The following is a 12305-nucleotide window of genomic DNA, read 5'->3' as shown; positions in this document are numbered from 1 at the left end:
TGCTGAACTTGTAAGAGAAGTGCAGGATACAGCCCCAGACATAGCCAAGCCTGGTGCCAGCACCAGTCCAGCTGAATGCTGCACTGAGCAGCCACATCTGCAGGCATTTTGTGAGGAGGAAAGGAATTTGGCATGTGTGAAGGGAGAAGCTGTTCCAGCCATCAGGGGCAGCATGAAAGGCTGGACTGGAAGACAAAGACAGCAGTCAGATAGGAAATGCAGGCAAACTGGTGTGAAAGGGAAGGGTGCAGGAGAACTTGGAAAGTGAGAATGGAGCAGGCTCTAGCCTAGTCTGCTCTTCATGACCAGTCCACAAGCATGTGCTTCTGAAGAAACATAGAAGGAATATCTGAGAAAAGTATCCACCATGCAGAAAATCTGCACACACAACCTGGAACTCAGCTTCATTTGAATTATTATTTTTCCTTCAGCCCACACACTTGTGTGCTGTTGATAAAGATTTTTCTTCCTCCATTAAGTCATAGCAGGCCTCAGCCTAAATAATGCCAGTACTGAACCCATGACCTTTCAAGCCTTGCTGCCAGGCAGTGGGGCTGCAGTAACGTGAAGCAGAGCTAACACTGAACTGGCAGGGTACAATAGCCCCATTATTGAGTTTGCTTGCACTTGTCTGACACTGGGTAAAATCCCCTGAATGATGTCAAGACCTTTTAAATGTCAAGTCTTCCTGGCTCTGGGCAATTGTGCCTGAAAGCTCCTAAAAGAGCAACAGGGTCTGGACCGCAAAAACTGATCACAGGCTGTTTATGGAGAAAAGGGAAACGAAGCAAATGCAACCAAGAGAAATGTGCTTGGGAAATGAGACTTTTGCAGCAATCTGTGAGATTTTGCTTGGTAATTAACTTAGGAATCATGCAATTGCTGCGAACAGTTGACCTGAGGCTGCACTCTGGGCTGAGAGCTAAATTTTGTATTTACTTGCTACCTCGGGAGAGGTGGAGCAGATTGAAAGTAGTGGTGTTGAGCAGTATTTACTAACAAATCACTTTTAAAGTGGAGGGCAAATAGCCAACGAAATCTGGCTTGTGAATTTAATACGTTTTTGTCAACATATGTTACCACTCAGGGGACCTGAAGGAGGCACTTTTGTTACATATGTAGGTGTGACTGGGAAGGAAGTCCTAATGAGAAGGCTGAAGCAAAAATAGATGTTTCTTGTAAATACATTTGAGCAGAAGAAATGAAGCAGCACTGAAACTGTTCAAACGTCCATTAGTGATCATACTACTAGTTGTGAATTTTGAGCTGCACTTTACAAGATGAATGCTCTGAACTGCCAGTAGCAGAAAGAGGAATACACTAGCAAGTAAATGCTTTATTATAACTTTTGTTGTTGTTGTTCAGTCACTTGTTGCAAGTCAAGACTTCGGAAAAAAATAATAGTCCACAACAATGTGATTTAATAGACTCATCCCATGTCCATGCTCCAAAACTCCCACAGACTTCCCAGAGTGCCCACCCATAATCTGCTGCATCTTTTTTTTCTTCAGAGTCCACTGTTTTAACAACTTAACTGAGAGTCACAGAAAACTCATAAATTGAAAACAGAGAAGTAAGAAGAATAAGATGTCCCATGTGAACTTGCAAATGTTCCTAGTGCTCCCATTCTACCCTTGGAAAGATTTGAGTGGACTTTAGCTCGGGTCTGTGAACACAGGGAAGGTTTTAGGAACAGCAGAAATCTTCCATAAATGAGGTTTTCAATTTTGAATCAAAGATGGAAAAGTAAGGAGAAAGAAAGCTAAGACCAGTGATTCTTCCATGTGCAAAGTAAGCTCTGCTACCTGATTTGATAGCTATTTTCTTCCCAAAAGCAGCTATGGTGTGTGACCAGAAATTCAGGCCACAGAAAATGACAGCACCAGAAGACAAGTCTCATTGATTATTGTTTAGAAAATAGTTCCATTACAAGCATGTTTTCAAGCACTCAGAACATTCTGAAATACCAAAGGAAGGAGAGAAGGAAGAAAAAGGAGAGAAGGAAAAAAAGAAAAGGAGAGGAGGGAGGAAAAGGAGAGAAGGGAGGAGAGAAGAAAGGAGAGAATAAAAAAAGAGAGGAGAATGAGAGGAGAGGAGAAGAGACAAGGAGAGAAAGAGTGAAAGAGAAAGAGAAAAAAGGGGGAGAGGAGGAAGGGGGGGAAAAAGGTGGTGGGTGGGAAGGGCAGAGGAGGGCAGAGGAGAGGAAGGGAGTAAAAGACTGGAGGGAGGGAGGGAGGGAGAGAAGGAGGGAGGGAGGAAAGGAGGGAGGGAGGGAGGAAGTCCTGTGACCAACAGAGACTTTTTAAGAGCTCTTTTAGAGGTTCCAAGTTATTCTTACAAGTTCATTTGTACTGCCTTATTTATATTTTATTATTTTGTTCTCTTTTATTAAATTTAGAAGTATATCCAGACTCTGATGTGACTATGGATGGCCTCTAGCTTATGGCGTCTTCTCTTTGATCTTGCTTTCTGTCTCTTCATTTATCAAAAGCTGTTACATTTGATGATCAAATATTTGAGTAGGGTCTCACTATCCATTATTTTACAGCTTCGTGGCTGACATTCACTTAAAAAACTACAGGATGGAAGACAGAGAGGAAATCTTTTTTGCAGAGCTCCTGGCAAACAGGCATTAATCTAGTTTGAAGATATCATTATTTAAGTCAAGATTTCTAGACACACACATGCAGAATATCCTGAATGATGTGTCTGGCAATTCTTGTAGGATGTCCACCAAGAGGCCGCCAGTCTCCTAAAGAACAAATATTAATTATTCACAAGTATTCACTAAGATTCATCACCCATCTGCCATCTTGCCTGTGCACAGTTCATTGTGCAGAGCTAGGATCCAAATTTCCAATTGTTTTTACTAAACACAAGTCATAGCATTAATTTTAGTTTCTTGTTTGGCCAAGTATAGCAAGTGGAAGAATCAGTTTGAGCAAACCCTAAGAAATGAGTGTAAAAAGCCCTACAACACCTTCCAGTAATCTCTCTGCAATACAGATTCAATATTCGCTATTGTGAAGATATTCCTATCTTCCTATTTTGGAAGACTGAAGACATACCACACACACACACACAGAGACACCAATGCAGTAAAAAAGAATTTGCTTAAAAATCACAGCAAACACTACCAGAATGTAGGTTTTGTGTGTAACGACCCAGCTGTCATTATTGTCATGGCTGCAAACTCTGCTTGCCTGGTGAGCTGCAGAATGATGCTGTATTGGTCTGTTATCAAGAGCCTAATACTGCTGCTAATTGGTGTGGCTGGGACAGTGTTGCATTCAGCAGACTGCAGCTCTCCCACCCATCTGGGCTTTAACTGGCCCCAGAGCAGCGCTGCAAACACAGCAGAAGGAGAAGACGTGTATTTTTTTCTGGGAGGCGTGTACATTGTGAGGGTTTGGGGTCTGTTCAGATCCCACCATGGAGACCTTCCTGTTCACTGGGAATCTACATCTAAAAATGCTGGGTGAGCAGCTCAAGCAGCTGTGTGAGGGAGAAGCAGAGAGCCCAGGGCATAACAGCACCTGCTGCACCACTGCTCACAGGTCTCTTTCCTCCAAGAATTTCAGTAGCATTGAGTAACCTGATCTAGTTGAAGTTGTCCCTGCTCATTGCAGGAAGGTTGGACTAGATGGTCTCTAAAGATCTCTTCCAGCTCAAACTATTCCATAGGATTTTTTAGAGGTGTGTAACTGCAACACTAGTGCAGCATGTTCTGCAGCATGAAATTCAGCAGTGCCTAAAAATTCCAGGACAAACAACAGTACCTTCTTCATTCACTTTCTTTTTTTCTCCTTCAAAATGGCATTTTCCTTTTAATGCAAGTGAAACTTGTAGCTAGCGTTTGGCACATTTTTTGCTAAAGCAGCACCCTGAATTTTCAAACAAATCTTAAAATAACTGCAGTCTTTGTTGAAGTTCAGAAACAAAACATTTGTAAACCTAAAGAGAAGGGGTTCAGGGAGAAAGCCTGAGAAGAGACAGTGGACAAAAATGCCTAGTTGGATAGCCACGGTGAAAGCATTCCACAAATAAATACAACTTAGCAACTGTAGTAACACACCAGACACTTACAGCTCTAAATAAAATAAGACCCACCGAACTTACTGTCTTATAAAGAATTCACTTCTATTACACTTAGAACACTTGGATAGAGCTACTTTTAATATAAGTGGACCAGGATTCCACTGCTTTTGACCTTTCCTGACCAGAAAAATTGTTCCTTATTTTCTTGTGTTGAATACCAGCTGACAGGAACTTTTAGATTCTCACTGGCAGATGTATGAGCCCTAAGTGCTTGCTTGTCCGTCAGATTAAAAAAAAAAAAAAAATGAAAGAAAGGATGCTGCTAAAATTCTCTGAAAAATCATAACTTAGCAACCCAGTTCAATGCTACAATATTTGTAAGCAGTCTATACAGTGAAAACCAAGAGTTTTTTTATTGAACATGTTTGAATAATGGATAAATTTAAGGAAATTGTAATCCGTTTTGCTAAGAAGAAAAGCAGGCAAAATTAATTTAATAAATTATTCATTGTAAATCATGGGCTCAAGTCTGCTACTGTGTCTTTGTATATATACATTCGTTTTCCGGCATCTCTACTGAGCTTGCTAACGAAGATACCAATTAGTAACAATGGTAGTGATGGCTTTATTTTAGATTTACTTGACTCTGCATTTTGTGGTTCTGCCTGGTTCCAAAAGGTGACGTACTAAAGGCACATGGATTCTTCTATTTCAAACAAAATGAGAAAGTACTGGAAGCCTAAAAAAATAATTGAAAATAGACAACCTGTCTGAGCTTTACAGCTTGATCCTTCAGTCAGGTGTTTGAATCCATTTCAGCAAGTGCCCAGGCTTTGGCAGAGGTTTGGAATAAGCCTTCCAGTGATAACATTTGTTGCTTTTGTCTAGTTATGAAACAGGAAAACAGATATCTGCCCTGAGTAACAAAAAGATCTTCAACTTGAGGTATGTAAAATAAAGCTTATTCTATAGAAAATACTTATGCTTGTGTAGCAATTTGGAAAGACAAATGCTGCTTATCTGACATGGGTAATTCAAAGTAAAGTGAGTCAAAGAAAAATCCATCTGAGACTTCACAAGAGACCCAGTGGTCTCTATAATATGGGTATCTGTCAGAGACTGCCCTCCATAGCTGCTTTTACAACAGTGTCTTTATTGCAGTTTCTCTGATTTCAGGTGTCTGTTTAGGTTCAGGCAAACTACCAGGCCAGTAATTTTCTCTCGATGGACTGCAAAGGACAGTGGTTAGCCTAGGTGAATTAACCACAACATAGATTTCTGGCTGACTGCAGCCCCTTATTCTTCAGGACCAAATTAGAGCTGGATGAGTATTACGAGATATGTGAGTAATGTTGACCAAATAACATGTGCTGTCCATTCCTGAAAAATGTCATTCCCAGTATTCAGGAAAGCAGCAATCAAATGCACATAGAAGAAGCAACACAGTTAAAGCCTCAGTACCTGCTGCCTTCCTTTAAAACCAAAGTGTATTAAAAGCAACCCAACTAGGATGTGAAAGCATTAAGTCCAAAAAAAGATGACATACCATTTTCTAGCTTAGTCTTTGTAGAGGTTTCACCTATTTCACCTCCCTTGCTCAGAGGAAGCAATTAAGATAACTAAAGCAAAAGTGATTATGTCTTTACTAAGAAGTAAAAATGTCCAAGGTCTATTGTCTTGTCTATAGTGAACATCATGGCTTATGTCTGCACAACTAAGCTGTCTTTGTCTTGTCATCCCAGTGTGGCCTCATCCATCTCAGTTGTTTAAAACAGTTTCAGACCCACAGTATTCATTGAATTGTGTCCAGGCACTGTTTGGGAAAATACTAATTGTCATGTGTCAAAACTGCTAGGAAGGGTGCTAACAATTTACCAGGGTGGGTCACCAGGAAGAGACTGGTTCAAAGCTGTCCCTTTATCTCCTTACCTTCCTGGTCTGATCTCACTAGGGCTGCTTTGGTTTATCTGACCTTATTATATCTATTCGATGAGGTAATAGCAAAATGTTGGAGGCTACAATACGAGTACAAGTGGAAACTTCCAGACTTTACACAGCTAAATCTTCATTTAAAATTAATGTTCTTGCTTTGTTACACACTCATCAGTTAAGCTTGCAGGGCCCAAATCCTTTCACTTGTTCCTCTGTTCATATACTGAGTAGGAAGGATCTATTTGGTACTCTTACTGTTCCAAAAATGAACACTGTCCTTTTCTTTAGAAAATGTAGAAATGGAGATTATACAATGTGATATGAAAGAGCCAGTGGAAAAACTGTGGATTAACAGTCTCTCATTCAAACCCTTCTTCTTGACTCTTTCATTGAATTTATTTGAAAAACATTCATTGAAATGTCAACTTGCAGTTACCATTTCCATGGCATTTTTATTTCACTTTTAAATTAGTTTACTTTATCTGCTAAGAAAATTCATGAGAGTTCTCTGTGTGGTCTCCTGATTTTTCTTCGTATCTGTGTGTCTCATCCCCAATCTGCACCTGATCTCAGATGGGGCAGTCATGGAGAGGCAGCCAGCTCTAGAAAAGAGATTGGTACCTTCTCTTCAGTTAAAACTGTGGACAGATCTTTGACCATGACTTGATGCAAGGCTTTGATATAACCAAATTCAACACAAACTGGCAGGATGCAGCGCTGCGGATATTACTTAGTCACGTAATAGCTCAGTCTTATAATTACAGAAAACCCAGGTACTGCATTGATCATTAATATATAGCTGCCTGTGCTGTCTTCCAGAAACTCTCACTTCCTTGCTATAGTTCTTTTGCGGTCAGCTGGAACATCATCTCTGGAAACTCAGAATTTCTAAAGGATTGTGACATTTTTTGGTAAGGATTAATGTAGAAAAAAAGCAACACTGCAAAACCAGAACAAAACTTCCTCATAAAAGAAACTGTTGATGGTCCAAAGAACAACCTATGTGAGGTATTTATTATCATTTGGCCCCTAGTCTTTTGACTTTCATTAAGGTTGAATACAATGGTCTTGAAATCCATCATTGACTGACTCTTTAGAGAGAGAGGAATTCAAAAGGGTGTTGCAGCGTGTATTCTGTTTGTTCTCAGGTAGGAATCAGCATGAAGGTTCACCTGGTGACAGTGGTTTAGAAAGAAAAATCCTAACAACATGCATAGAGTAAGGCCAAGAACTTGGATGTGGGCAGTGATGGTGATGCCATTCTTTCCTGAAGGTCATGGATGTGACCACCTGGGCTCAGTATTCTCCAGGGATTGCCTATCAATCTATGCTGTCTATCAAAATACTTCTGAGATTAATTGCTGAAGTTTTCTGTGTATCCCTGGGGAATCACACTGACAGAGGATTATTTAAAGGGGAATGACAGAGAAAATGATCCTGAAGTTGCTTTCTGTCAACTGCTCTGCAAGGATGAACACATCCATTAGATGTGTTGACTGGGGAGGGGTGGGTGTGTCTGTGCAACAGGCCATCTCAAGGATCTACAGGGATAGAAGGAGATTGCTTTATTTTCTGTAATTTCTGTTCTATGACCTGTGATTTGCTGTATCATTATTCAGCTTGGTTTCTGTTGCTATGTAAAAATTACAGAGACCCAGTAGCCCTTGGTAAAGGGTGAATGCCAGGTTGTCTTTGTTTCCTGCTTACAGTCTCTTAGTTCCTTGCTAGATGCCCCCAGTGGCAGCAGAGCTGACATTGCTACAGTTCACACCACACAGACAAGCTGTTAGGAGCCAAAAGAAAGCTGATTCTTTCTTACATTAGTGTTGATTTTCAGTATAATTAATCCCTGCAGTCTAAGTGGCATGGGACCAGATACTGTTCCTTCTTCTTTTTAAACTTACCAGCTACCCTTGCTGAAAAAGCATGGTCTTTTTTTAGCTGCCTTTTATTTTGCAGTCCAATAAATTGTGAAGATGGTATTCTGCATCCGCTGCGGTTCACCATTCATCCCTATAAATCTTATTCTAAATAACAGTAAACATCATACGTTTTACTGTATGAACAGTAAGTAATAAATAACACAAAACCAGAGGATTGTCATTCAGCAGGCTGTCTGTTGTAAAATAAACAATTTCAAACTCAATTTATCCACTTTTAGTTGTTCTTTCAGGCATTTAAAACTCTTCACTCGGCTATCTCTTGTATCCTAAACTTGCTAGCAAGTAACTAGCATGAACCAATTAAATAACATTTATGTATTTCACTAATTATAACTACAAGAGAAGGATAAAGCAGGTAATTAAATGACAATCAGATCTCTGAAAGACTTCAAGGACAATGAAGAAGGACAACACAAATCAATGAGTAAGTGGAACCCTGCATTTACAGCATTTTTCCCTTTTTGTAATCACAAAGCTACATAGCTTTTTTTCCCATTGAACTGGGAAAGTGTCAGGACTGTAATTCTGAAAGACTTAATTAGAAAATGCTATTTTGAAACGTAAAATATTAATTTAACCCACAAGTATAACTGCCAAATGCAGTTTCTTATTGAATGTTAGCTGAAAGAATATTTTTCAAAACAAAATTTCTTATCAAGATTCCTCACTAACTTCAGCTGAGGGTATTAAGTAGCTCAGGCTTTAACCTGAACTAGCCTTCAGAGAAACATGGTACAGCCCAGGCAATAAGGAAGCAATCAGTTATAGCGGGGAAAAATTGCTTGTGTGGACTGCAAAGTTATTGGATCAGTGAAGAGTCATGCTTGGTGCAGATGGTCTGACAAAAGGAAGTTATACAGTCAAATTGAAGTGGTTAAAGGCAGTCTTCTAAATCCACTCACCCATTAAGAACCTAAAATAAATGTGCCCTGTTATATTAAGAAAGGACAAACTGAACTGTTGTCAACAGGGAGGCACTCAGCACCTTTAGGAAAGCAAAGCACTTTAATTCTGGTGCCCAAGAAAATAATCGTGAGCCTAAACTGGGTTTCAATAATCTGACCAGGACATATGGAAACACATACAAGGTTTCCAAAACTGTCCATCCAAGGCCAGCAGTCCCTGACCTGTGATGGTCTCCATATATTGCACCTTTCTGTTGCAATTGATCAGCCTTTTTTGGGAAATACTGTCCTGTGCTAACCTCTTGCATTTAAGGGCTGTGTCTTGGAATAATTTATGGGATATTGTGTCCATCCATGAGAACACAGGAGAAGAAGATGCAGAGCTTGTAAACCATGACCTGATACTGCTGGAAACTGCATAGTACACTAAATCCTCTCACCTCCTTTCCAGAGCCCTAATTCAGCAAGGTAGCTATCCAGGGATCTGCTGTGACTTCAGTACCACCATTTATGCTCTGAATTCTGCATGGATCGAAAACTTTGTCGAATCATTGCAGCTGCTTCTACAGTGCCCACACTCATGGTGTGGATGCCTACTAAAAGAAGCCAACACATGAGATCACAGCAGCCCACTTCAACATGGAGACTCAAGTTTCACCATAGAATTTCACAGAGAAGGGAACTCCCACTGCAGGGAATCAGCATACCCAGCCACTTTACCTCCACAATATATATATGTCTGAAAATGATCCTAGCCAAACAACACCTACACAAATGGTCTTTTGCATTGCTTCAGTTAACGGCAGAAAAGAGTATTTGTTTCAGTAGAATTAAAATTAAGGAAAATATTACTCTGACAATATAAACATGGCATCTAATTTTGTTTATTTAGCCCCTGCTAACTTCCCCTAAAATGCATCAATTTCTAAGTAAAATTATCTACATTCCCTTTCTTTCTTTGGCTAGTAATAAAGTCTGATTTTAATATGAATGTGTGTAATTGCTTTGGCCATGACAAAAACCCAATAGCAACACCACCACTGATCTTGCTGTGGCTGCTTCCTACAAAGTTAGAGGCAACAGGCATCTGTGCCCAGAAAGGACTAATTTTCAAAATACCAGAGCATTGATAGAGTGTCATGCTGAACACAGGGAGATGGTTCAAAGCAATACAGTGCCAAACACACTGCTCACAGCATCTTGCTCACTGCATTATCTAGCATTGTATGTACAGTGACCTTAGTACGGTTTTTTGAGACACAACACTACAGCTTTGGTCCAACTGCTACTGTCTTGCAAACTGTTTGCAAAAATCCTTCCCCTCTTTTGGGAAAGAACAGAGTGCCGGCAACCTAGACCAAATTCCAAGTATGGGTGAGATACCATACATAAGGCCAAAAATTAGTTACACTCATTGCTCTCATTTTTATCTAACTTAAAGTCATCATATAAATGCTAGGGGGGGGGAAAACAAACAAACAAACAAACAAAAAACCCAAATATTCTAGCTAGAAATAAGGGTGACACAACAGGCCAAGGGGGACCAGTATTCTAACTTGCAATGCTAAAGCCAACTGGTGCTTCTCTCTAGCAGATACATCAGTTTTGTATCATGAGGAAAGGCTGAGAGAGCTGGGACTCTATAGCCTGGAGAAGAGAAGGCTGAGGGGAGACCTTATTAATGCCTGTAAGCATCTAAAGAGTGGGTGCAAGGAGGATGGCACCAGACTCTTCAGTAGTGCCCAGTGACAGGATGAGGAGCAACAGGCACAAGCTGGAACACAGGAAGTTCCATTTAAATATGAGAGAAACATTCTATACAGTGAGGGTGACAGAGCACTGGAACAGGCTGCCCAGGGAGGATGTGAAGTCTCCTACTCTGGAGCTATTCAAGACCTGTCTGGATGCAGTCCTGAGTAATGTGCTCTAAGAGATCCTGCTTTAGAAGGGGTGGATGATGTCTAGAGGTCGCTTCCAACTCTGACAATTCCATGATTCCGTGATTCCTGAACATTGTGTCAGAAAGCATGACTGCTCCAGTAAATATATTCAGGCTAATGAAAGACAAAAGAAAAGGTGAAGATTTTCCATAACCCATCAAGAAAGGTCACAGCACTGATTATCAGAATGTGACAGTTTCTGGTTGCTATGCTTTTAACTCCCTATTTACACCAGGATATTAAGTAGAATTTCTGGATATTTTCTAAAGCATGGGTGACAGCTTGCTATTCAGAAATTTTGTGTGTACATGGGGATGTTTTCTCCTGGGAAAGGGTTATGTTAGAAACTTCCCTGAAGACACAGAAAGGGGGCATTTTTTTTCCACTACATTATGGACTCTATCTTCATTACTGGAGTAGATGTTCTAGTTTCTTCTATGTATAAGTCTGGTTGCTCCTAGCCTGGCTTTAGCACTAGTTGCCCTGTCAAACACAAAGAAGGAATTATTCTGAGATGGGTGTTAGCAGAACCATCCAAGCATGGCAAATATATTAAATAAAAGCTTTATTGAAATTAATATATGAGATTAAAAGCTACAGTAGTACCTACTTCACTGACAGGTTAATAGCTCAGTGTTTAAAGGCAGAAAAACAGGACTGAGTGAGAACAGTTGATGGATTGTGAGATGCCACACTTGAACCTTTCTTTACACTAGACTCACATAACTCCTGTTTCCAGGCTGTTCAAAGTGACGTGTTGCCTTTTGGAGAAACTGATTTGTCTCTGCTTACTACACAGGCAGCCTAGGAGCTCAAGCCTCTTATCTTAGGCACATAATATTTTGTGTCCTAGCTATAGCATTCCAGGTCTACAGGTCTCAGCACTAGTGTCCTGAACTTATCCTGCTTAAGTTTAGCCCCCACTGTTCCAGGCGCTTCCTACACCACTGCTTGCAAGTGGGTCCATGGGTTGGTCTCCACCTTACTGACACTAGAGACAAAACCAAACAACAACACAACTCTCACTTGCTTTGTGTGCAGCTTTTGTTCCAGTTTATATCTTTGCCTAAGATAAAGGCAAGAGAGTTGAGACAGTGACACAGGGGAGTAAGTTGGTCTGAACAGCAACAAGGAACAATTCTGGCAATAACCAGAGAGTATTCTGGATGTGCAAACTTTGCTGATGGGCTTACTACATTCAGGCAAGTATGTACCTCAGTACAAGCTATTCTATAAAAGGGATAAGTGAGGATTGTGTCTCATTTTTATTCTCTTTTCAGGGAAGAAAACTAGTTAATACCACCATTCATGGCACTGAAAAGGCTCTGTGGGAGACATGAATCCTTAATTTACAGAGTTGTTGTGTACAAGCACAATTCGAAAACAAGTCTAAATACTCACCTTAAACAGTCAGTAAGGACGCAGGAATTGTAGAGAGCAAGAATTCAGATCCAAGCCCCCTACACTTCAGAGCCCAGCTTCAATTGGAATTATTTTCTTTTAAGGTATCTAAAAGTCTTATGGGAGAGGAAAGCAATTTCTTGTCC

This window comes from Chaetura pelagica, unplaced genomic scaffold, assembly GCF_000747805.2.
Source record: "Chaetura pelagica isolate M959 unplaced genomic scaffold, ChaPel_1.0 scaffold101, whole genome shotgun sequence".
NCBI lineage: Eukaryota > Metazoa > Chordata > Aves > Apodiformes > Apodidae > Chaetura > Chaetura pelagica.
This window is presented reverse-complemented; position numbering follows the sequence as displayed.